The sequence below is a fragment of the Helicoverpa armigera genome, chromosome 6, assembly GCF_030705265.1.
Source record: "Helicoverpa armigera isolate CAAS_96S chromosome 6, ASM3070526v1, whole genome shotgun sequence".
NCBI lineage: Eukaryota > Metazoa > Arthropoda > Insecta > Lepidoptera > Noctuidae > Helicoverpa > Helicoverpa armigera.
This window is the reverse complement of record NC_087125.1, coordinates 12602104-12629278: the sequence shown is the minus strand read 5'-3', so window position 1 is coordinate 12629278 and position 27175 is coordinate 12602104. Positions and strand designations below refer to the sequence as shown.

General features: G+C 35.6%; 1 protein-coding gene across 3 annotated transcripts in view; it reads right to left on the bottom strand.

Moving 5' to 3' along the window:
* LOC110373988 (zinc finger protein ush) overlaps nucleotides 1–27175 on the bottom strand; it is a 196990-nt gene that overhangs the window by 53336 nt on the left and 116479 nt on the right. Inside the window, exon 1 of one of the 3 annotated variants that reach the window (XM_021331492.3) lies at nucleotides 22839–22986. The exons of the other annotated variants lie outside the window; for them this stretch is intronic. The gene's annotated coding sequence lies outside the window, so the exon portion shown is untranslated. Of the gene's footprint in view, nucleotides 1–22838; nucleotides 22987–27175 lie in introns of those variants that run through there. 3 annotated transcript variants of the gene reach the window in all.

Below are 27175 nucleotides of genomic sequence, written 5' to 3'. Positions count from 1 at the left end.
TGCTACATATATAAAAATGATTATAAAGGTGCTGCAAATAATTGTAAGAAACCAATAATTGTATATAACCTATTCCATATTTTCGCGATGTTATACCTGAGAATCCCCAAAGACAGCTAAAAATAAATTACCCACAAGCACAAAGTTTAGGTACGGCCTTCACGATTAGCAAATATTTAATGATAGAACTGTTCAGATAGATCTCATCTTTTTATTTTTATATAACTTCCACTATTAAGTTTTCTCTTTACCTCCCAAACTAACAAAAAACATACATTTACTCCTAGCCTTCCTCCTACACTTCCTAACTTGCACCAATCAGCCGCTGTGGTGTGAAATATAGAGGAGTCGAGCGAACGTTATCGGGCGCGTGCACGCGGTACTATCGGCTGGCCGATAACCGGCCGATCTATGCGTGATGCATGCTTGCAGTAGTTGCACTGCAAATTGCTTACGTGTTCGCTCATATTTTTGTTGATATGCTGTTGGGTCTTAAATCTAGGACTGGTTTGCAGTGAGACTCTGTAGGTCCGGTTTTAGTTCCTTAGGCTTTTTATTGTGATGTCTAAAGATGTCTTCAAAGTTCAGTCATGGATATATATTTAAAAGTTAACGTGAATCAATTTAGGCGAATTGGTGTGTCCAAAAAAAAATAGAGCACATAATTTACTGCTTATCAAATTGCCATTGATATTTCCAAACTAACAAAACAAAAAATTTGGAACTTCTCAAAAATCAAACCAACTCACGCGAGCCATCCTGAAGCATTCCGATTTTTCATTTCATTCTAACTGACACCTTCCCCAAACTTTACCGTATCGAGAACCAATGCCTCCAACCACATTGCGTTCTATACTAACCTCGAACACGTGACCGTCATAGATTATGATGCATCCTAATTTAACCCATCGAACGCCGCTGAGCACAGTCTAATGAGACGTAGTATCAGCCGGTCGCTTCGCTGCGTTGCCTATCGCTAAACATAAAATACCCAATTTATTTCCTTTGATTTCCAAAATATCTAGTGTAGACACTTCCCAAAACAATTTGGACTCCTCAAAACATCCAAACAAACGCGAGTGTTCTAAAGCGCTCCAATGAATTTTTCCTTTCATTCTAACTGACACCTTCCCCAAACTTTACCGTATCGAGAACCAATGCCTCTAACCACATTGCGTTCCATACTAACCACAAACACGTGACCGCCATAGATTATGATGCATCCTAATTTAACCCATCGAACGCCGCTGAGCACAGTCTAATGAGACGTAGTATCAGCCGGTCGCTTCTCTGCGTTGCCTATCGCTAAATTGTTAGCTAACTAGAGCTTTGTGAGGGTTAACCGGCTCTGTGATCCGGCTTCCGATTTGAAGTGACAATGTGGTCTAAGGTGTGTGGTTAAATATGCGTGAATGGGTGCATATAATAATATGATGGAGAAAAAAGTAATTCGTATAAGATTTTTTTTGCTTCTTTTAATTATTGTCTTATGTATGTAGTATATACTTATGTATTACATAATTGCAATGAATCATACGGTTTACTTAATGATTCAGAGTAAAATGGGCTAGGCAAAGTTTTGTGGGGTTTTTTCTTCGCGATTTATTAAGTCTCTCAACTTTTGCCGAGTTAGCAACGTTTCAAAGGTAGCTTATAGTTAACATCGCTGTCCTATAGCTAGATTGCTGAGTATCCCTTTGCACGCAACAGGCGTGATAGCTTCACTCTCTAAGTGTATTTTTTCTCTTCAATAAATATTACACAACTTATTTCTCAAATACGCCTACAAAAATCTTCTGTCGCCAGTCCCGCCCATATCACGCCTCACAAATAAGCATATAAACTATCTTATTATGTAAAATAACTATGTATCTGTTACGATCACCCAATAGATAAAAACTTTTTGATCACAATCATAAGGAATTTTGCTCAATAAAAAATATTATATGACGTTCTAATTTCATAAATTTAAATTTCGAAGTGTTGACGGTTAAAAAATATTCTTTTGAAATATGATATTTATGGCAACACTGCCATTCATTATGTGGCTGTTATGGTCAATTTTCATATGAATGGTGTTTATTTTATAACATCTGGAGTCGGCAGAAATATGATATGACAAGAGTTAAAAATATGACCATTTTTCTATTTGGAGTTTTTGAATGAATCCATTTTGTTTGCGGTAGGACGTAGTTTGATGTTAAAACAGGTTTTTTTATTGTTTTTAAGATGTATCTTTCGGCCGACAAACTTGACAGTTTTTTATTATTAACGCAGTTATTTAAAATTATTTATTTCTTCACTAGCTTTCCGCCCGCGGCTTCGCCCGCGTGGAATTCGGTTCACCCCTCCCGCTGTGGGTTAGCAACGGTGAAGGAGTGTCAGACTCTTACTGACTAAAATCGTCGTGTTCCGTCCTAGGCCTTTTATATACCAGGGCCGCGGTATCTCTTTCGAACAACCCGCAGCCGCGGCTGGCCCTGGCCCTACTGGGCCCCACTGATTTCAAAACACCTTAAGACTAATTCGCGGCGAACCTTAACACCGCGATACAGAAAAGCACAGCGCCATTTATCGAGCTATCGGGAAGCTCGCGATTGAACAATGAGCTACAGGTTAAAGTGCGAGATATCATTGCACTTCTTACGTATCTTAAAAAAAACAACGTCACCACGTTTTAAAAAGCTATCATTCCATTTCTTACGTATTTTAAAAACACATCGTTACCACGTTTTAAAAACACCCAGCGCCATCTATCGCATACCTCAAGAACTAAATAACTTAACTAATACTTATACCAATTAGTAATTCGTTGAATTATAGTTATTTTCAGGATAAGTAGATGTAAAAAAAACAGTTAAGACGATAAAACAAATTGTACGTCATCCCTCGGGAATTCCTCATTTTCGAGGATTCATTATCATATCATTTAGCTTCTAATATAAGTAGATGTAAAAAAAAAAACAGTTTAGACGATTAAACAAATTGTACATCATCCCTCGGGAATTCCTCATTTTCGGGGATTCATTATCGTATCATTTAGCTTCTAAATTTACATGTTTATATTCGTTTGCAATATATTACCTCGTTTTAAACGACACACAGCGCCATCTACAATCCATCCATCAAGCAAACAATATTTTTGTTTTCCCTCGGGAATATCTATTTTTTTCGGGATAAAAAGTACCCTATTATTTAATCCGGACTTCTAACTTTACGTCTGCAAAATTTCAAAGCAATCGGTTCAGTAGTTACGGCGTGAAAGCGGAACAAACAAACAAACAAACAAACAAACAAACAAACAAACTCACTTTCCGATTTATAATATTAGTAAGGATTTTTAGATTCAGAAGACAATGATTTAAGCATTTGGAAAGCTCCACCTAGTCTTTATTTTTCCACCTTTTCCCCCCTTAAATCCGCAAATTAAAAATATAAGGGCCATAACACACATACCTTAACTTATGATATACTCAACACACTATAAGGCTGTCCATTCACGACACAACACAGCTGCCCACGACGCGACATTGTCGTGTCATTCCGCTAAATATCGCGCGCGCACCGCGTGTAATCGCGGCAGAGGATCGCGCGACGCGCGGCCACCCCGCGAGACGATATCGTGATAGAGGGCGCTTGTTACACTGTAGCGAATGTTTGGGGAAAGAAAGTGGAAAGTGCATGCAATGTTTAAAATTGTAATGTTACCGGATATAGGAGTAGGGAAAAAAGTGGAGTTGAGAAAATCCTCCTTTATTTGAAGTCGGTTAAAAATGAAAAAAAAATTGAAATATAAAAAAAAGGTTTTTCGTAACCTGAGTTTTGATATTTAAAAGTTAAGTATAAAAAGTTTTTGCAAAATGTTCATTTATGAAAAAAAAAGCTTTATTTGATGGAAATCTGACGACGTTTTATTTATTATAATCAGAGTACCTGACCTAATAAACGAAACATCACCTTCAGCGTTTCATCTTCTCTTCAAAACTATCACTTACTAGACTACTGTGTAACACACAGCCATTGCACACAAACTCTCCCAACGTCACCTCCAAAATCAATCCTACCATCATACCCTTAAAGTCCATTTTCCCGTACTTTCTTCAGAAGCAGTCAGTTTGTTTGGGAGCTTGAAGATTTGTCCGTTCGCAGAAGTGAGGCCTCGCCGCACGACCTCTTGATAAGACGTCTCAGAATATTATATGTTATATTATGTAATGTATGTAGAATTGTAGAATTTCTGAATTTCACTAAACGTGTTTGAAATTGAGTAGTAAGTATGTAAGAAATGTCTGGTTGGGAAGAAAGTTTTTTTATTAATTTGTATTAAGTTTTTTATTATGAAGAAGATTTCATCACTAAATTGTTCTTAAATAAATATATTTCCCTGATTAAAATGAGGTACCTATGTGCATTGTATGTGTATTAAAATTTAGGACAAGTTGAGAGGTTGGATAATTTTCCGAAATTGACACTTCAGATGCTAGCCGAAGATTCTTTACAAAAATTATAGAAAAAAATTGGTAATGTCCCCCCGTGGGACCACGTCTCACAAACTGATTTTCTAGATTTTTATGCAATACGAGATAAAGATCTGTGTCTACATAATACTCCGATAGCATCGTTTTGCCAAAACCAAGTTTTATCTTTTCTAAAAATCATTTGATGGGTGTAGCGAAATAAGATTGTTAATCGTTTTAAAATCAATGGAAACCGCATTTTTTACAAAACCGCATATAATTAATGTTTTTTTTATTAGAATTATGTAGGCTATTGAACTGTTTTAAATTAATAAATAAATGTTATCTTGTATTCCTTGCATATAATTTATTAATAACTATACTATTAATACTAAATGGTGACTCATAAATCCAAAATGGCGTCGTTCTAGATCTTTCTTTATGAGAGTAATGGCTGTTAATGAATCTATTACGTTACTAATTTTATTAGGCATATTGTAAATGTCCAAATGTGTCACTTTTTTAATCGACTTTGAAAAACGAAATTATTTATGCGCGATTACCTCACGCTTGGCCGGACCGATTTTATGTGGTTTTTAGCATAATATTTTAGAAATAGGAGTAGGTTTTATTTGTTATTGAAATCGGTTTTATTTTTTGGTGAAGTTTTTAAATTTAAATTTAAAAAAATCCTTACTACAATATTTTAAAAGATAAGAAAATATTCTGCTTAAATTTTAAGTGTGTGTGTGATTGTAATGCAAATAAAATTATAAAAAAAATCCTAGTTCACCATTTCAAAAATGTTTGATGTTCAAAACCTATATTTCAAATGTTTTTATTTCAATTGAGTGTCCATTACCTGACTGGTAGGCGGTGTACATAATGAGACCAGATAGCGCAATGGACGCCGAACATCTGATAGCAACAGGTGAATCAAGTACTAATGTCTGTTTTGTAGGGGGAAAATAGTTCTCAATAGTTTTAAGGTGGGATGACCATGGTTAGTGTCCATTTATTTATATGTAGTTATGTAGTTCATTTTCATTGTAGTTCATAAGTAGTAAGTAGTGAAGCTATGTATCATTGGTCAAAAGTAAACCTATAAAGTTTTATGAAAAAGACAGACTAAAGTAAAATTGGATATTGATTTTTGATGAGTGAGCTTTAAGATAAATAAATAAAATATATTTATTTATTTAACCACTTATGTACACAGTACACACATGGCAAAATAATTGATAACGTAGAATAGTGCAAAGATGCTTATTTCTAATGAAATCTCTTCCATCAGACTGTATATATTATTGTCTTTTTCTAAAAAAGGGAAAAATATTAATTTATTGTTCGAGAATAAAACCCGCGGCCTTCAACAAATTCAACAGCTGTCTAAAATCATTCGATATCGACATAAAATATTTTTCTTTACAACAATACGTTGCATTTAAAATCATCGATAGCAAGTGACAAACAAAAGCTCATTTCGCTAGTCGCGCCACAGTGGGGCGACGATCGCGCGATACTGTATGACGGACGGGCGAGATATGCGCACGCGCAGGGTGGCCATACCACGACCACGTATCTTTGCACAATAAACTGACAGACTTATTTTCTGTCCCATTTATTTTGCAACATTTCAAAGAAAAATACTTCAGTTATTAAAATGGTATTTCTGTCAATTAGTATGATCCAGTTATGAGACGAAGGTGTTGCCATATAAATTTTATAGGTTAAACATGTACGAAAAAACGGAATACTTATAATGTTTGTTCAGTACAAACATTCATAATTAATTTGAAACAGCATGTCATGAATTCTTCGTCGTATAAGGACCTGTACGCCCAGTCCAATTAACAAGTTAAAATAATATTAATTTAATTTCCATTCAATAACATAATTAATTAGCAACACTAAAAACTTTCATCTTAAAACAGCGACAAGAATCCGAAGGGCGCACAAAGTCAACACACGCAAAGAATTTTTAATGCTGGCAACTTATTAACATTATACTGGCCACCCTATCGGAACAATGACGCGATAAACTCGCGGCAATATTTTAAAATCGATGTTTTTATGAATCGATAATTTGTTCGGTGCGTTTCGGCGCGACGTTTCGCGAGCCTATCGATTCTTATCTCGATGTCACAACGCTTTGTTTCGATTCGACCCCAACATCGTCCATGTTTCGCTTGAAATGTGTTTCTTGCTAACGTACGAAATGATACTATCTCAGGCAGCGCTGCAACTTTACTCGGATCGATTCCAAATTGAAATATTATTCAAAAGTGACTCTTCTCTCTGAGGAATAGGAGTCTGTTTGTATTTTCGGGGGTGTTTAGTTAAGTTTGTGGTCGTGTATCTGTCCTCTTCATATGCATGCCAGGCTGTCTGGCTTCAGGTGTGTCCGATGGTTAATATTTGATACTTTCTTGTTCGGGAGAGGTCCTGAGAATGCGGTGTGCCGTCATTATGCTGAATGGTGGTGGATCTTCGTTACATATAGAGTTTTTTTCTTGAAGGAATGTGGGGCGTTAATTGATGTTTTGGCTTTGGAGAAACAATATACCAAAAAATGGTGAAAGTAAGAGTAGTTTCGACCAATTTGTTGTGCTTGAACGACGGCAAATTATAGTCATTTGCTGAGCCAAATACAGCTGGACAATGGATGAGGAAGAAACCTCCAATACTAAATAAAAAACACTATTTAACAGTGTCACTGAACTTGTAAAAATGCGATCGGCAAACATAACACGATTAAATTTCAAGAAATCAAACATTCAAGCGATACTTTCGTCGTATTTCAAAACACGACCACGTGGGCGATTGGCGACCAAATAAATATACGACAATCTCCTCATCTCTACCAAGATATAATAGATATTTCGAACAATAATTTATTCGAGAATATTATAGAGGAAGAATAAATAAAAACTGATACAGATGGCTATCGGTTTTGTGCCAAAATTGGTCGCGCTGTGCGGGCTTCCTTAGTTGATAAGCATACGACCGAAATGGTATGTTTTAATGTTTCGAGAAATGATGGTAGGAATAAGGTTCCTGAGTGCGTTGTTCCTTGTTTACTTTATATGTAGATGTGGGTCTATAACTTAGTAAGGCTAAGTCATTCCTCAAAAATTTTTCCTTCATCTACAGGGTTACTGGTAAGTAGACCGCATCCTTTCAGGAGGTGATAGTACTGGTCAATACGGACAAATTTGACCCTGGGATACACTGGGCAAAAGTTAACCCGTTTCAAGATAATCGTATTTTAAGATCTTTTCTTTACAAGTCATCTAGGTACACGTATACATTTTTATTACTAGTTAAAAGTCTCGTTTTTGCGGATTTTTGTGTGTTTTGTGGCTTTTTGGATAGCTAGATAAATGTACATGTTTTTTAAGTATTCTGCACAAAAAAATGAAGAGTAATATTTTTGAGAAAATATCTACTAAAAAAGTAATTGCTGTTCGCTATAATTTCCTCTGTGATTTGTACAGTTTTAAGGTTTGTTATTATGAAATGATTCATCTTCTATCAAAAAACACACAAAAATCCACAAAAACGAGACTTTTGACGAATAATGAAAATGTATACGTGTACCTAGACGACTGATCTTGAAATCCGATTATCTTGAAACGGGTTAACTTTTGCCCAGTGTATCCCAGGGTCAAATTTGTCCGTATTGACCTATACTATCACCTCCTGAAAGGATGCGGTCTACTTACCAGTAACCCTGTATACTCGGCCACTAGTGTCCAAGATACACTCAGAAAGTATATACAACCAATATAACATGGAAAAGATATATCGGTATATTCCTTGGACCTGGATTCGAACCCAGACAGTCATAGTTAAGAGGCTGGTGATTTCAAATCACTGGTACTGAACCGAATTCACTCAAGAAGATTCTTCTAACATTTAATCCTTTCCCATTCGATATAAAGTCAATAAATAAAGCCTATACAAGGGGTTGATCATTCATACGAGCTGATGCCAGAGATAAACAGTATCCGTTAAAAGGTTATGCATGTGTGAGTGGGTATGTATGTGTGTGGGCGTATCGCGACAGGATCTTAATTTACAATAGCGTTCTTTGTACTATGGTGCGATGACAGATGTGTGTGATTGAAGGTTTAAAGCTTCAGTGGTTAGTAGGGTGTAGATATTAGATAGGTAGCTGTTTCTTGCGCTTTCTCCTAAGTCCTGATGTCCCACCCGAATGAAGTAGTCTATGTTCTTTCTCAAGTAGTACACTACCTATATGTATCAGTTCAGTAGTTTTTGAAAGCATGACAGATAGACGGACTTACTTTAGCATGATAAGTAAGGATTAGACAAGTGTGGAGTATCAAGAACCAGGAATCTAAAAAGGGTTTTTGAAATATTACGTTTCGAAGCCAATGAGATAACAGGAAGATTATTAAGTTACGTATTTTACAGGATTTAAGGTTACGTAGTATTTGAAGAAACTCTATTGTGGAAGTTCTTAATAATTTCAGAAGTTCCTTATAAACAGAGTCTCATTCGGTACCCTCGTACCTTGACACTGAACAGAATCGTATCACTTTTGGTGTTACTTTGACTCGCTAGATTTAACAGACAGCCGTATCGCGAGCAATCCATATACCTTCTACCGCCATTATAACCTGGTATACCTTTACAGATAAAACCCAACTTCCTCTTAAAAAGAAATGCAAAAAAGTCCGACTCCACCACACGGCTAACTAACGTTTAACAAAGATTAATGCGAGCAGATATATCATTCGCGACACGGTGAGGTGCGCGAACTTTCAACGATAAACTTTTTAAAGACTCAACTTGCTACAGCTTTTATATCGCCCTGAAAAATTGTGTATCTCGGCCCCAGCCCTGAGGCCACGAGATAAAACGAAAAAATCGCCCGAACCTTATTTGTTAAGTAGAGTAGATATTTGTCATGGGGACGCGCAAACTTTTGTAATTGCTCTCTGGGAACCAGATCCCCACATCGTTGATACCGACTACATGCTTTTTATAGCCATTTTTTAACGGTGTATATTTAGGCCGTTAGAAATGTTTATTGAACAGATTCAGTCTCCTCCAGCTTTATAATTATGGCCGTTGTAAAGTCATTTACGTAATTTGAATTTGGTACATGTTAAACGTATTTTATTAGCTTAATAGCTCGAGTAAAGGTTGTATGTTTTACAAGTTCTCAATCAAAATGACCAAATTAATTATGTGATGATGGTATCAGTTGCGTTGTAAATAATCAAGTATGTTGATTTATTTTATGGGTGAATTGTTATTCAGGAAATACGACGGCCGGCAGACGGTTCGTGGTGAGAATCGTAAATTCAGTCGCTGCAAAAACTAAAGCTATATTTACTTTCCCCAGATTACACAATTAAATATGCCCAAAAGCTCGTCATATCGCGCGATGTGTCTCGACAAAGTGACTTTATTTAACTTTTTTTTACCATTTTTTGTGTTCCGAGTACGCTCTGCGGATAAATTGTCGTGCGATAAGTCAGCGGGCTAAACGAGGTTAATACATTAAACTGAGTTTAAGCACAGTTCAGGTTAACTTGTTGGTGCCTGCGGGCGGGCTGGGCTGATGGACTGGTTATAACAGTAAAGAAATGTGACCTGACACGGTCCGACAGTTGGGGCTTAAAATACAGGAGCAAGGGGCCGTTTTTGTTTAAAGATTTGTGGATGCGGGCCTTTTTAAGTGTTCCACATTGGTGTTACCGCTATTTTGCTTAGGGGGTGAGTGGTGATTAATACTGCTGAGACAGTAAAATATTTCTTTACATTTTGTCATCATATCTTGTTCTCATTTTTAATCGTTCTCTATGCTCATCAATTAGGTGATTTATGGAGCTCTAAAATATAAGAGACGTTTTTATTAAATTTAAAGACAGACAGGAATATAAATTAAGTATTTAAAAATTCACCAATTTTACCTTGCCTAAACCATAAATCACCAAAACCCCAATTAAAAAATGATAACTACCTCAAGAAAAAATCAGCGAAAAGCTCCAAAAAGAAATCCTTTCGCCGGCTAGCTATCTAAAAATATGAAAATGTATGTAAAGCCGGCCACCGATGGGGCGACAATAAATCGTGCGACTTCGGTATCGGCGTCATTAGCGCCAGAAGTAATTGTTGAGATTTGTCTTGCAGTCGCTCGTGGAATGGGACGCTTTATCAGGACTTTTGACAAGATGTGGGCTGCTAAGATTAGGTGGTTCGTGTGCTTTAAGAGCAGGGTAGGTAGAGAAAGTAGGGTGGAAAAATTATACTAAAAAGTAGCCTAACTGTGGATTTTAATAAAAAATCTATCCGTTATTTGGCGATTAGCGCTTTAATTTTGATAGAACCTTCATATGAATTATGTATTTCGGACTCGAATTGCAAAACATCAATAGATCAGTTATTGCAATCCATACTAAATCGCGACTTTTGAGAACCACATGTGTATCTAGTAAATTTTTAAACGACTGTCCTAGAAGGTGGGTTTTATTTTTCATGAAGATTTTAGTGCTTTTGTAGAGGCTGATGCGTTAATGGCATTAGATTCACCCCTTGTTCTAGTAGTCATTAGAGCTGTTTTAATATATTTGAAATGTATGACAAAACAGAAACTGTAGGTAAGTTTCATTCATATGAAGATTCGTTCTTTACTAACAGTTTTTCTTTAGCAACAATATCAATACTGTCTATCTAGCGGACTAGATTCGAGCTTTACCTAATAGAGGGGGATTACCACATTAGCCGGGCAATGTGCGATGTCGCCGAACCGCGTCTATCGCGACTTTCTCTAATCTGTCGGAATTAACTTATAAGGGACACGATACATTTGGCATTTTCGGATAAAAATGTGAAAACACTTAGGTTGGGTCCTAACCCAACCTAAGTGTTACCTATATCTACATAAGGGTGCCTAAATTATATCTGAATTCAAAAATAAATCATGTAAGTTTTACTGTATGTTTGCATGTACGATATTATGAACCATTTACATTTATCTATGAGTGGAACTGTCACTTATCTCAATCTTTATTTGTATGGTTTTTGTCATAGAAAAAACTCTTGAGCGAAAAAAAATATATAAATAAACTTAAGTAATGAAAAAAGATTGTAACAAACAAGTAGCGTTAACATGATTCATTACAAAATCAGTAGCAATAATTTTCCACACAACAATACGTACGAAACTTGAACATTTCATAAATAAATAAAAATTCATAACAAATGACTCACATGGCTAATGTTTCCTGCCATACATCTTGTTTGGCGCGGCTTTGCTCGCTTTTTGATATAATATACGCTAATGACGTCTGCAATGATGTATTGTAATCGGACTTACCTGGAAAAAATAAATTGTATGGTTAGGGAGAAGAAAATATACAGATACATACTTTGAAATGATAATTTATGTGTGTAAATAAATAATAAGCCACGCATAGAATCAAACACTTAGCTTCCACATGCGGTTTCACCCGTGTCCTTAGGCAATTACATACCGCATATAGATATGTATACATATAAAGAGTACTCTACATGTACAGTCAACTTCAGGTCAGTGGTAATAGTTTTATAGGAAAATCGTACTTATTACTATTGAGTTAAGGTGCATGACAGTTACCACTAATGTGCAGTTTACTGTACCTATATAGCCATAATTATTGCAAAGTTCCATCAACATCCAAGTTTCAGATTTTTCGTAAAAGAGGAACAAACATCAGTACACACAAACTTCAGCGTTTATAAGATTTACTTATTTTGTAAGGATCGATTTCTATGTAGAAATATATATGTATTTTCATTGTTTGATTATATTATTCCCACGGTGAAACATAACTTAGCGATTTTTGTATTTTTACCGTTACCTTATAAACTTGACATTTTTTTACATAATTTAACATATTAGTTCAAATCGCGAAGATTTTTAAAAAAGATAACAGAATAACTTTGCAATAGAATAACTTATTATTCAACACATCATTTAAAAATGAAGTTCACCTTAACACTGAATATACAATTGCCTAATATATTACTACATTATTTCCTTATCTAAAACTAGTTAAATTTATCTATTGGCTATATCATACACGTGCCGATTATTTCGTATAATAGCCAGGATATAGTTGACACAAGACTCTTAAAATTGTCGAGAGGTAACAACTGCACGCGACTGCTCTTGGTATTTCCTGCTTTTTCGGTTATCTATAGTAACTAATATAATAAAAAAAAATTAAAGGTTACGAAAATACTGAACCGATAAAAGAAATACAAGCATATGAATTGAGAACCTTCTCTTTTTTGTGAAGTAGGTACAAAACGCTTTCACTATTGAAACACTATTTAAACCTAAATGTGAGATAACATAAACACGAATTATCATAGATTTTAGACCTATTACACCATACCTGTATATATCTATACCTGTATGTATGTAATTTATAATTTGAATTAATACTATCTATAGTCTATAGCAATAAAATCATTAAGAGAAACATTTTTTTTGGTTGTTTGTGCCCTAGCGCAAAGGCTGCAAAACTATTGATCGAATTTGAAAAATGCTTTCACTATTCCAGAGTGACATAGGCTATATTTTATCTAGTTACGGCAGATAGTTTCCACGGGACGCAGGTTAAACCACAGGAAACGGCTAGTTATCTATATTGGCCTGAATCTTTATACTTTATTAGTTATTCCGCTATTTAGATAGTATATTATCTATTTGATAGAATAGGCTTTGGGAATCAGCTTATTTATGTATTTACTTATCAATATCGCATTAATTTTTGAATTGATTGGCGACGTTGGTATTTTTTACTGTTTCTATTTATCTCAGAAACAGTAAAAAAATACCAAAATCACCGGAAGTAGAAAAAACGTATAAAGCAGTTTTTTATATAATTTATTTAGTCATATTATCACGATTTTAAGGTCATCGTTATGGAATTTAACTTTATCTTTTATAGCTTAGAATATAGAAGGTTTATAAAGAATTCAGTTTGTATAACACCCTCAAAACTATTTATCATTCATTCCAAAAACACGACATAACGGTTATTCTCAAACAAACAGATACAATCTAGGACAATATTAACTAAGGATAATTCTAATAAATATTCAACCAGATCACAAAAATCTATAAGAAAACAAATAATTCACCTTTATCGATTAGTAATAAATCGAGTCGGGAGCTTTAATGATATTTAACGAGAGTAGATCTTACCGATAAACCTATGTAGTATATTTAGAAATTCTCATTCGAGTATCGATTTTTCTAATCGATTAATAAGTATTCGGGTGGCCCGTTTCTGTGATGTAAAGTGACAAACATATTGTAGCTCGCTTACCTCATTAGGCATACCATGAGCATTCTTACCGATTGGGAACAAATATGTTGATTTCCAATTGGATACCACATATTTTATTACATTATTATAAGTATATATTGCTATAGAATTTATTAGGTTGTATCAAGTTACCCCGCTACTGTTTGATCTTCGTTTTAAATAAATCAAAATGGTCATAATTATGGTTTTAAATGGGAAGTTCCCATTTCGAGTTTAAATTTAAATAATGTCAGTTTTTAAACTATTGGTTTATATATAACATATTTCATTCTAATACATTTATATGGTAATTAAACGGTTTTATTTAGCTTACCCTGTTTGTTTTATTATTTATTCTTGGGTCAAATTTAGTAATTCAAATTTAAGTACCTTGCTGTTGTCAGATTGATCTGAAATTTGGTACACACCTTTAATTCCGATGACAATACAATATACTAATATCAATAACATTGTAAATCCAAGATGGCCGCCGGTACAAAATGGCGGATTATATATTTTTCCACAACCCCCTCAATATGGGTATCAAATGAAAGGGCTACTCAAGTAGAATACTGTCAGCAACCCCAGCGGGGCCCAACAGGGCCAAGGCCTGCCTGGGCTGCGGGATTGTCCTGGTACATAAAAGGCCTACGACGAAACACAACGGTTTTTAGTCAGTAAGAGTCTGGCACTCCCTCACCGCTGCTGACCCATATATAGAATGAGGTATATTCGGTAGGCATTTTCATTAAATACTAAAAACTAGAAAATAAAAATCGGTAAAAACTTTTAAGTTAAACGGTTTTATCTTATGTGCAAAAACTAGAAAAAAAAAATTGTTTTATAAACCTACATAGGTGGTCCCGGTCATATTAGACTAAAATAAAAACGTGGGGCTCTGAAATCCTACCTATGGCAAAGCTTATCTTTATACTTTGGTAGATCGTGAGCTCGGCGTTCGCTGGTGAAGCCGCTACGGCTGATTATTGATTGTCAAAATGTCCAGTTACGATTATAGTAAGTAGAAATCCACACCTATTATACCCCTAGAAGAAAGTATTACAGCAATAGTTAGGTAATGGGCCCCACGTTTTTATTTTAGTCTAATATGACCGGGACCACCTATGTAGGTTTATAGGTAAGTAACAGTTTTTTTTTTTTTTTCTAGTTTTCAGTGCACATAAGATAAAACCGTTTAACTTAAAAGTTTTTTTACCGATTTTTTTTTTATAACGATATTGATACGGTTCATCTTTTGCGATAACCAAGTGAGTTGCTGAAATACTGATTCATAATTTGGCGATTCCAACCTACGCAAAAGACGTATTAGAAAACCTGTTATTGGTGGTAAGAAATTAGTAATAATCTGCTAAAAAGTTGGCTTTTAAGATGGCTGGTATATGAAACTACTGGAAGAATCATTCATGATTTAAGTATCGTACGCAAATTCGGATAAGATACAAGTTGATAGAGATGTGACTAATATCGAAGCTATAATGACTTGAGCTAGCCTGATGCTCAAATTCCTACTACAAAAAATCTTTTCAGCATACGGACTCTCCTTCCTCCGAGCCTTTTTCCCAAACTATGTTGGCGTAGGCTTCCAGTCTAACCGGATGTAGCTGAGTACCAGTGCTTTACAAGGAGCGACTGCCCTATCTGACCCCCTCAACCTAGTTATCCGGGCAACCCAATACCCTTTGGTTAGACTGGTGTTAGACTCACTGGCTTCTGACTACCCGTAACGACTGCCAACGGACATAGCATACGGACTCACATATCCTATTTAATATGACGCAAAATTGCAATTTTATTTCGGCAGTAACAACCAAAATTATCATGCATCATGACTCGACCAAATTCCTTAAATTCCCCACAGATAGCCTGACTCCTGACTCCAAGATAAGGCAAGATACCCCCAGCTCTGCTCAAAGATGCACGTGATAATACACGAACAGTTTAAAACTCATGTGAATTGGAACGGTGACATTTCATGGTTTTATCTCCCAAGCACGAATTACAGGTTAATTGGCATACATAGGTTTTGTACAATTAGATACAAGTGATCTGATTGCAGGTTTAGAACGAGGATATGTGAATGCGAGTATCGGTTTGTTTAGAATCGAGTTGTTAAATCGATTGGGAAGGTAGTGCTGTTTTAGTATAATTTTTAAGTTAGCTATGTAGGTACCAATACAATAAAGACAAGACATTATTGTTTGACTACTGAACCGATTAGAAAAATCCTTTCACTGTTGGAAAGCTACACTCTTCCCGAGTAACATAGGTTTTTTATCCCTATTTGGGCAGTGGTTCCCACGGAACGCAAATGAAACCGCGGAAAAACGGCTAGTAAGGAATATTTTAGCTAGTTATTTTTCTCTTTTGCTATTACTAAGACTAGTTAATTTATGCTGATATATTATTTCCTTCAAGTAATTCAGTCAAGTAGATCTTTGTAGATATTGATTTGGTTTTAAATAGTTTTTATATTCATGAAATGCAACACATTAGAATAAAATTCAACTTTTAAATGTCCTTACATGATGTAAAACAAAATGTTCTTATGTATACGGATTTAAAACATTTAAATCCAGTTAAAAGTGAAAATGATTCAGATATTACATCACCGATGCCCAAAATAAAAACTTTAATGGGAATCCCACACTAAATTGGAGAAATGACCAGAAATACTAGACTGATAGTGATGTTATCGACTCGATATGTTCCGAGTACCTCTATAGATCCTATCGCAACCAGTTTGGATGTTAACAACCTTCGAAGGTGTCACATTAACTAGACATTGTGTGAAATTATTAATTTTTAAAGTTTTAACTCCATTGAAAATGAAATGAAGGGGAATAAAACAAAGATTATTAGCGCTGGGAACTCATAATAAGTAATCGGTAAGACATTTTGTTTGCGTTTTATAAGGTACTAGAGTTGTAATCGATATTTTGAAATAAATATCGATTCACAATCTTTCGATTTTTAATCGATTGGGAATCGGATTTTTAGGGTTGTAGTGATTATTATGATCGTAATCGGGTTTGATAGGAATATTGGTGTTATTTTACCTACATTTATGGGAGGCACCTAATCTTTTTATAAATAGTGTGTAGGTGTAAATAAGTGGGAGGAGGTGACACCGTATGATTTGACTTTTTTTAATAGTGGAGAAAAATTACAAAATAAAATGATAGCATCTAATTATGATTGTTTCTACTGCTATTTAGTTTCAAGTGATCAAATTAGAAAGCTGTGAAGGTATTTACGTTTCTGAGAACAATTAGGTACAGTCGACAACATATTAACCTGCCTCAATCTGACAATTTTTTTCGATGGATTTTCAATCTTATCGCAATAGTGGAAGGTTAATGTTCGATTGGTAAAATTTGACAGATTCTCGTAGGTTGAGCTGCTGGCGTCTCTATTTAAGTATTGAAGTTACTCTGGTATTTTGGTAGCAGTATATGGTATTCCATCTTATTTCACTCTTAACAGCCTCTTGGGTACACTCCCGGTGGGCAGCGATGAGGAGTTTTTTGATGCCATTTTATAATTGCTTTTAGTTGTACATATAAATAGTGTATTTTTAGGTTATGTAAATATGTACATATATTTCATTATTAAATGTGATTGTCAATGAAAAAATTAAGATATTCACTTTTTAATAATAAAAATATTATCTTAGTGAAATATTAGATTCGTCACAATTTGGACATAATATTATTATTACATAGCAAGACCGATAAGATTATTTGAACAATATACAGGGTGTTTGGCGCATGGACCGACAAAAATTTTTGGGGGATTCGTGAGGCCATGTACTAGTTTTCACTCATAGACCCAATGTCCTATATGTCACTGTATTCGAGATACGATTTTTTTTGTTTGTTTTTAAAAATTACCGGAACTATCACCTTTAAAACGCTATAACTTTTCAGTCTGTTGTCGAATTTACACCAAATCACTTTCATTGCGTTCTCTGATGTATTATTATTCCAAATAAAACATAAATTCATAGCACTAGATGGAAAAAAAATACTTGTTGAGCTTCCAAACTCTTAAAAATGAAAAAACGTATGAAAAATGTCAAATTCAAAATTAATTATAAAAAAAAGTAAAAGCTTTTATGAACTTCGTTTAATAAAAAAAAATTGCCTACTTAATACCCTTTCCAACGATATGCCACATGGGTGTGAAATCATTAATAATGTCGTCAAAATCAGAGCAGGAACGAACACGCACTCTAACGTCTCTAACAACGAACCCGTTTGATAGAACAATGGTAAGCAGGTAATTGGCAGGTAAACTGCCTGTCTCTTTCTTACGCATGAAAAATATCTCTTGTCTTTGTCTATCATTGGGTTGGAGTTTGTTATGTGATCCTTGTTTAGTCGAGATTTGACTATCTCTGCTATCGGAAGTGTCCGTGTATTTCACGTTTTCCTATTTCGTTGTTTTTTGTTAAAGTTTGTTTTTGTTAAGTTTTGTTTGTTGAACTTTTCTGTTAAACTGTTGGTGTATTCACCGTGCTTGTTACAATGCCTAACTTCAGCAACGAAGAGTATGCTGACATGTTGTTGGCATATGGCAGCGCTAATTGTAACGCTCGTGAAGCGCGTAGAATTTACCAGCAGCGTTATCCTAACCGGCGTATACCACACCACGAGACGTTTGCTACAACCTATCGACGTCTGAGGGAGACTGGAAACATAAATTTCCAAGAGCCTCGCGTTAATGTGAGGCAACATAATGTTGTAATTGATGAAAGCATTTTGCAAGCTTTTGATGAGGATCCAACGACAAGTATTCGAGTTGTAGCTGAAAGACTTCACTTGTCGGTTTGGAAAGTTTGGTCAGTTCTTCGGGAAAATGGAAAGCATGCGTATCACTACACTTCTGTTCAAGGTACGTTAAGTACTTTATTTATTTTATCAGGCGAAATCGTAAAACTAAATTTTGAACCAGTTATCTTCGACCTTATTGTGCTGAAATTTTGCACCCAAAAAACTTGTATTTTAAAATGGTTTTAACCATACACTTATTTTAAACGTTTACAAATATCCTTGTAGCTTTACTGGTTCGTTTTTCAAATAAATACCTAGTAACTTTTATTTTTTCTAATTTTATCTTTTAAATTTATGTTAGTTTTTGCCATTCAAAAAGTGAATTTTTACCAGTCTTTAATGGATTGTTCTAGGTCTCATAGATGATGATCACAGGAGACGGCTCGATTTTTGCCGATTTATGATGCATACGGACGTAGATGATACAAATTTTTTAAAAAGAATTTTGTGGACTGATGAATCCAATTTTAATCACGAGGGAATTGTGAATCTCCACAACCTTCACCATTGGGCGCAAAAAAGACAAAATCCCCGCAAGAAAAGACAAAGTTCCTTTCAAACTAAGTTTAGTGTAAACGTTTGGGCGGGGGTTATTGGAAGACACCTGATCGGTCCACATTTCTTACCAGAGCGCCTGACCGGAGAAAATTATTTGAATTTTTTACTCGAAGATTTACCTGAATTGGTATTACCAGTATTAGATGGAGAACCAATTATTTTCCAAAATGATGGCTGTCCAGCACATTACCAGCGAGACGTGCGAGAACATTTGGACAACTGTTTTCCAAATTCATGGATCGGAAGAGGCGGCCCAATTCCTTGGCCTGCACGTTCACCAGACCTGACGCCCTTGGATTTTTATGTCTGGGGCCGTGCAAAAGAAATTGTGTATGCGACTGAAGTACCCACAAGAGAAATTTTAATCGAAAGAATAAATTGCGCCTTTGAAATTATGAAAGCAGAAATGCGACTGAGGACGACGACTGTAGAAATTAGAAAAAGATGCCGTGCATGCATTCGCAACAGAGGCAGTCATTTTGAACATAATTTATAACTTAAATTTAATTAAAACATTTTAAAACATTTTTGTGTTTTCATTACCCTGGCACTGGTTAATGTGTACCTTTAGGTTTGTGACGACATTATTAATGATTTCACACCCATGTGGCATATCGTTGGAAAGGGTATTAAGTAGGCATTTTTTTTTTATTAAATGAAGTTCATAAAAGCTTATACTTTTTTTTATAATTAATTTTGAATTTGACATTTTTCATACGTTTTTTCATTTTTAAGACTTTGGAAGCTCAACAAGTATTTTTTTTCCATCTAGTGCTATGAATTTATGTTTTATTTGGAATAATAATACATCAGAGAACGCAATGAAAGTGATTTGGTGTAAATTCGACAACAGACTGAAAAGTTATAGCGTTTTAAAGGTGATAGTTCCGGTAATTTTTAAAAACAAACAAAAAAAATCGTATCTCGAATACAGTGACATATAGGACATTGGGTCTATGAGTGAAAACTAGTACATGGCCTCACGAATCCCCCAAAAAATTGTGTCGGTCCATGCGCCAAACACCCTGTATAATATGATAATAATTCAAAATATTACACTTACGTAAGCATTGATAAGTATGACTTGATTGAAAGATTGAAATATTACATTACATTCAGTAGATTACAAGATACTTAATGCAATTAATTAAGATTGTGTTATCAATGGATTTCTTTGATTATTTTGACATCGTGTTTTTTGTAATGTTGTCTTTTTTTATTTGGTTTTAATGCATGATGTCATATTTTTAGATTGTAATGATTATTTTCACTTCTATCTGGATATATTTGTGATATATTTTATTCAGGATGTGTGATACTAATCAATACCGTATCTAGTACCTAAATATTAAAAAAAACACAATTCATTTCCTGGCGCCGTATTTATAATGTACCTAATTTTTCTGCATTTTTATTGAAATATATTGTGTCAAATCACTGTAAAGTTTTTATTTTATTGTTATTAAGAATTTCACATTATTTATTTTAAGATTATAAGGCTACAAGCAATAGCTTAAATTACTCATGTTATATAAGGCATAGATTTTGGCATATTTGTACAACCACATTTGACTAACTTAACCAACCTCTATAACACAACCAAAAATCATCAGATACTTTCTAAAAAGCAGAACACAGAAACACCACTGAATAAACAAGAAATAACTCATACATAACACTAGTTTATTGATTGAAAACAAAACATCACGTAACCACGCATTGGTTATCGGCGAGGGGGTGAAGGGGGAGGGGTATAGATAAGAAAGAAATCGGCCTTATCGTCCGGTAACACGCGAAAATTGGTTGCAAGCTGCGGGCGGTTGGCGCCAATGTTGGCGACCAATATTGGTTCATAGGTGTGTTAGGATTCAAGCCGTGGCGGTAGAGAACCAACCTCTCAAGTATTGCGTATGTTCGATTCTATGTCAAATGCCAATGCAACTTTTCTAAGTCTGTATGTACTTTCTAAGTATATCTTAGACACCAATGACTGTGTTTCGGATGGTACGTTAAACTGTAGGTCCCGGCTGTCATTGAACATCCTTGTCAGTCGTTACGGGTAGTCAAAAGCCAGTAAGTCTGACACCAGTCTAATCGAGGGGTATTTTGTTGCCCAGGTAACTGGATTGAGGTGACCTCCTCATTGGCACAGTCGCTCCTTGTAAAACACTGGTACTCAGTGGCAAAGGCACTCAGAGGCACTCAAAGGCTCGGGGGATGATGATGATGGTTTTAAATAATCAAGGTTATTTTCTTGTGTTTGGGATTGTTCGAAAGAGTTACCTCGGACCTGGTACATAAAGGGCTTCAGACAGAAGGAACATGATGGTTTTAGTCAGTAAGAATCTGACAATGATTTCGTAGATTTTTAACAGAAAAAAAAACTGGGATTTTTGTCGGTTGTTGCTATTATTCTTTTAATGTATTCGTAAGTAATTGTTTATTTATTTTAATTCAAAGTCTAGACTTTAATCTTAATAATATTGTATTTTGTAAATGTCAGACGGAATACAAATAAGTACACGAAATGTAGCGCTATTTAGTAAATAAATGAATAATTTAAACCCGGTATCTAACCTCAAAATCTAAAATATTATTACTATATTTTAATTTCGTCGTAGTTTATTTTAGTTACATCATCATCTGCTTAGCCTTGTCCCTAAGAAAATATAAAAAGAATAAAAATATGAAATTAATAACTACCAATGTTTGGATCAAATATTTGTCTATTAACCAAATGTTGGTGCCAATATTGGCGATGTGTTTGGTGATAAGAGCCCGTACATCTGTTATCTATTGCCAGTAAAACAATTTTACATGTGAAGATAAAAATAAAGTGTAAATACATAATAAATTGTCTGATATGGCTATCTTTGCTACTGTATCTATTTAGGACGGAATAGAAACTTGAAATAATCATTTGTACCTATAAACCTTTTTAAATAATGTTATCGTATTGTCAACTTTTTAAATGATGAAAAAAAAAGCCAATGAGTTAAATATCTTGGTTAGTACAGTTCCGGTTAGACTAGAAGCAAACCCCAATAGTTGGGAAAAAGCTAGGCAGATGATTAAAGCCAATGAGTTATTTCATGTGTGTTTTGTTATCGAGATATTTTTAAATTGTATCTGAGCAGAAATTATAAATGTTTTTATTTTTAACTTTTAAGTAAACCTTTCAGTTAATTTTGAAGATTTTTTAATTTTTACTTGCTAATAGTAGTTGCATTGCTAACACAATATTTTAACATGTTTTAGATATTATTACACAATGACATTTAAAAACGTTTTAGATTCTAACAAATTATTACAAATAGGTGATGATAGATAAAATAATAATCCTATGTCTGATAATAATCTTGTAATGAATGATTATATTATGTTCTACAATGTTTGACAATTTTTAAATGGATCTTAGATAAGTATTATTGCATTAATTTGCAGTCTAATACATATACAATTATTATTTTGCATGTTTTAATACTATTATTAGGTATAGAATTACATCAAAAAGAAGATTTGTTTTTTCTTCTAAATGACTCCAAATATAAATTGGGATAAGGGCCGGAGGATGACGATTTACAAAATAAAAAAAAATAAAAAAAATGTAAAAAAAATATAAAAAAATTACAAACCGTCAGTAACCCGCGTCCATATCGCACAGTGGTTAAACTAATCACATGCACAGTGTTTTGCTTCGACAACCTGAGGCGCACTAACAATTCTCGTCGAAGCGCGACTCTTATCGTTGAAAAAACCGATAAAAACTTAATCGAGCGCGATTTTTACGATTTTTATCGAACTACATGCCGGATTACACACTGATAGCTATCGCAATTATTGTAGGAGCACTGTTGATTGTTATCTTTCAACATTTGGCTAGTTTTTTTTACGATAACAAGGCGATATGGTCTGTCATTGATATAGCGTGGTTAGAATCTGTTTGCACTATCTTGCTTTTGTTGATTTAAGTGGAAAGTGAAAGTGTACAACGGTGACGGTGAAGTCGTGGTGGCCTAGTGGGTAAAGGACCAACCTCAAGTACGAGGGCGCGGGTTCGATCCCAGGTCAGGCAAGTACCAATGCAACTTTTCTAAGTTTGTATGTACTTTCTAAGTATATCTTAGACACCATTGGCTGTGTTTCGGATGGCACGTTAAACTGTAGGTCCCGGCTGTCATTGAACATCCTTGGCAGTCGTTACGGGTAGTCAGAAGCCAGTAAGTCTGACACCAGTCTAACCAAGGGGTATCGGGTTGCCCGGGTTACTGGGTTGAGGAGGTCAGATAGGCAGTCGCTTCTTGTAAAGCACTGGTACTCAGCTGAATCCGGTTAGACTGGAAGCCGACCCCAACATGATTGGGAAAAAGGCTCGGAGGATGAAGTGGAAAGTGAAACTTATGCGTATATGCGTGGAATGTTAGACAAGGTTCTTGATAAGAGAACAGTGAAAGAAATTAGAGATTGATTTTAGCAATTATGTACGTTTCGTTGGATAAAAATGGTTGAGAATTTCAGTCACTTGTTGCGTGCATTTAATATTCTTTTGTAATGGAATTATATTAGCTTATCGATAACTTGAATGACTAGTAAACTAGTATAGATAAAGAAATTTAATCGCATAGAAATAGAGTCTTGAAACTACGATTATAAAGAGAAAGTATGCAAACAATTTATATTTAATACATCGACAAGATAAACAGTGCTAACTAGTGACGTTAGCGATAGAATACATGCGTCATGTTTAAACATATAAATAGACATAGAATTTGGAGCTTGAATTAAAAATAAAATGTTAAAACACTATTCAAGTCATACCTATTTGAAAGGTCTGATAAAACGACAAGAAAAATGAAAAAGTCAAGTAAATAAAAACCCACATCACTCGAAATCGATAGGTAACATTAGTTTAAAAAATTGCACGACGATAGCTAGTGCCGCACACTGGTGCGAAGCTTATCTCGTGGACACAAAAGAATTTTTGACGACTGAGCAAACATAATGTCGCTCGGATCGCGATCGGAATCTGTTCGGACAGGTGACGTGTGACGATACAGAGCCTGTAGAAAAAACATATATTTTATACCCAAATATATTTATCAAACTGCTCATGCTGTTAAATATGCCATATAAAGCAGTTATAGTTTCCGCTGCTAGATTTACTGTACCGCTAAACTAATTATCTCAAACACCGGTTTTGGAATGTCATAAAGCGTGCTCCAAAAGATTAAAAATGTTGACTCCACGGTGGCTTTCAATAAAGCTTCTTTATTTTGTTCTGAACTCTAGTGCGAATGGCGTCGCTATCACACATAACAGTCGAAAAGTTTTTCAACTGTGTACAGAATGGCGCGGCTTAGCCTGACGCTGACGAGACGACGACAGGTACGTACGTAAATACGTGGATATCTCGCAGCCGCCTGCCGCACACTGATACGTCACTCATGTAAGTTTTCTTCGCGTTTCCGCGAATTATCGAATAGAAGTTGAAATTGGAATTTTGCGCGGTTTTTTGCTAGGACGCGAGCGCGGTTGGCGCACTGTGCGATGTCTTCCACCGATATTGTCATTCAAGTTTTGGGTGAATTTTAATATAAAGTAGGTATCCTTTACTTCCTTCGGTGTAAGTCGATACTTAATCGTGTGTCACTCATCTCTTTGAATGTTTGGGTAACGCCACGAGTTAGGTTTTATCAATATACTTACAAAGGTATTCATGCATTACTAATGCGACCGATTTATGGCCGTTGATAAGTTAAAAAGATGTTAATAATATTGTATTTAAGTGATGAACTGGTTTTTCAAAGGTTTTGTTATTTCGTGGAAATTTTAAGCAACTGGATGATGATGAGTCATTTATGCAACGCTGGGGTTGTATGATGTGACCTTGTTATGATCAATGCTATTTAAAGACTAAAAAAAATGGAAAAGCAAGGTTCTACCTTCTAGTCAGTATCGCAAAGCCTTGCTCAGTAAATTGCCGTTAATTTGCTCCGTACAACGCTCCCATATAATATGCGATGCGATAATAGAGTCGTCTACTCGATGGACTTTCATTTCCGCGCGCACGTCCCTCGATAACAAAGAACTGTTGACATATTTAGAACAAGCCTGAAATCGAACTGGTTGGCAGCACGGCCGGCGGCTGCCGACAGCCGTCAGCACTGCCAACATTGCCAACTAACGCGAGATTTTAATTTTCGAATCCATCGTCGCTGACGCGCGCCCTTTTGTTGCCAACGTCACAACCCGATTGGTTCCTTCGCCATTTTTTTTTAAACTGTCAAAGTCGGATGACGTATGTCAGAGGATTGAGTTGATTGATTCCGAATTGGAGTTTCGACAGCTCCGTCGGGTTTTAGCTTGTCTTTTTGGGTTTTGACGGGTCTAATATTTCTTTTTGCTTTTCCTAGAAACGCTTGCATAATTCCATCCTCATCTCGTTCAAACAATGACGGTTGTTTTCTATAAAAATAAGAATTAACGCCTCAAGATTGAGGTTTTCAATGCTTAAATAATGTTCATATCTGTAAGAGGCTCAAAGTCAGAGTTACAGCTTTCACCTGCGTTCAAAATTGGACGAAAATTGAAAAATATGAATAGATTTCTGGCGAGGCGCGCCTTGTATCGTATCGGCGGTTGCCGTCCACCGTCCGTCACTATCTATATTCCACACGAGCGCTCTCGATACTCGCTTCCTCGATACACCTACTCGATTAAAATAAGAATATTTTAAGGCACAACACTATTGTGAGGCGCACGGACCTTCCGAGAAGGGTTGTAAGCTGATATCGCATTCAGAAAGCTGTGCCACACTACATGTGTTTTTGTGTTTCGACAAAATGATGGAGCTGTTGCTTTCTTGTTGGAAGTCTACGACAGTGTTCGTCATGCACGGATTGTTCTCTATGATAAGAATCATCGCCTTCGAAGCAAATGTGGTTTTAGAAAGAAGTTGAAAGCATCGCAGAAAATTAATTTCTAAAACCATACATGGAAAAATTGAAACATAAAATAAAGAAGTGCAAACACGGGACGGCAAACTAAAACAAAGCCGTCGAGACACTTAATCGAAATAGAGGTGCGCAATAATCCAACATGGCGTCTGCAATTCGACTGCAGATGCAATTGTCACGGGCCGATGGGCTCGCTCCCGCTCCTTCTGTTTTTACTCGATTGCTCGATTACTCTATTCTCGTTTTTCGTCGTGCCCGACTAGCGATACCGTTCCTACACTGAGACCTGTCATATCGCCTTTGTTCGACGTGTACCAAAAAATAGCAAAAAAAGAGATAAAAAGTCTCTCCCTAGCAAATTGGGCGTCTCTGTTATAAACAACAGAGGTGGAATGTAACGATAGCGAACAATAAATGTCCGATCCGTTTGTACGATGTGAATTTGTTGATTGTTTCGGCTCACCGGTGCTTTGTCAACGGTAGTTTTGGCGCGCTCTCCAACTGTCACTTTGACAGTTCCACTTTTTTAAACAGGTATTTTTTTTCGGTGTTTACTCGTTTAAGGTTAAAGGCTATGGAGCCTGTTGTTTTTTAAAGATTTTGTGACAGCCTTTTTATCGTTTATTTCGATGATATTATTCGCCTTCCTGAGTGGCAACTCAATTGCTATTTTGTTTCTATTTTGCGTTTTGATAACCGCCTTTGGCCAGAGTTCCGTATTGCCCATTTTTTATTTTGTTTGCGAACAAACAGAAACGGAATGAATCCTAAAATGATTGATTGTAGTAATTAGCTCGGTGCATGAGTCCTACTTTTTGTATGCAGGTTAAATTTTAATAGGTATATTGGGCGGGCCGTTATCTCAGGGAGCCGGGTGTTGGGGGTGCCAGGGGGTGTCGGGGGGTGTTGGGGGTTCGATATGAATCACCAGGAGTAATGGCTGCAATATCACGTAGTGCAGTTTGTCAACTGGTTGTAGCCTCCCGGTAGCATAGATAATACAGAGATTGTGCCCG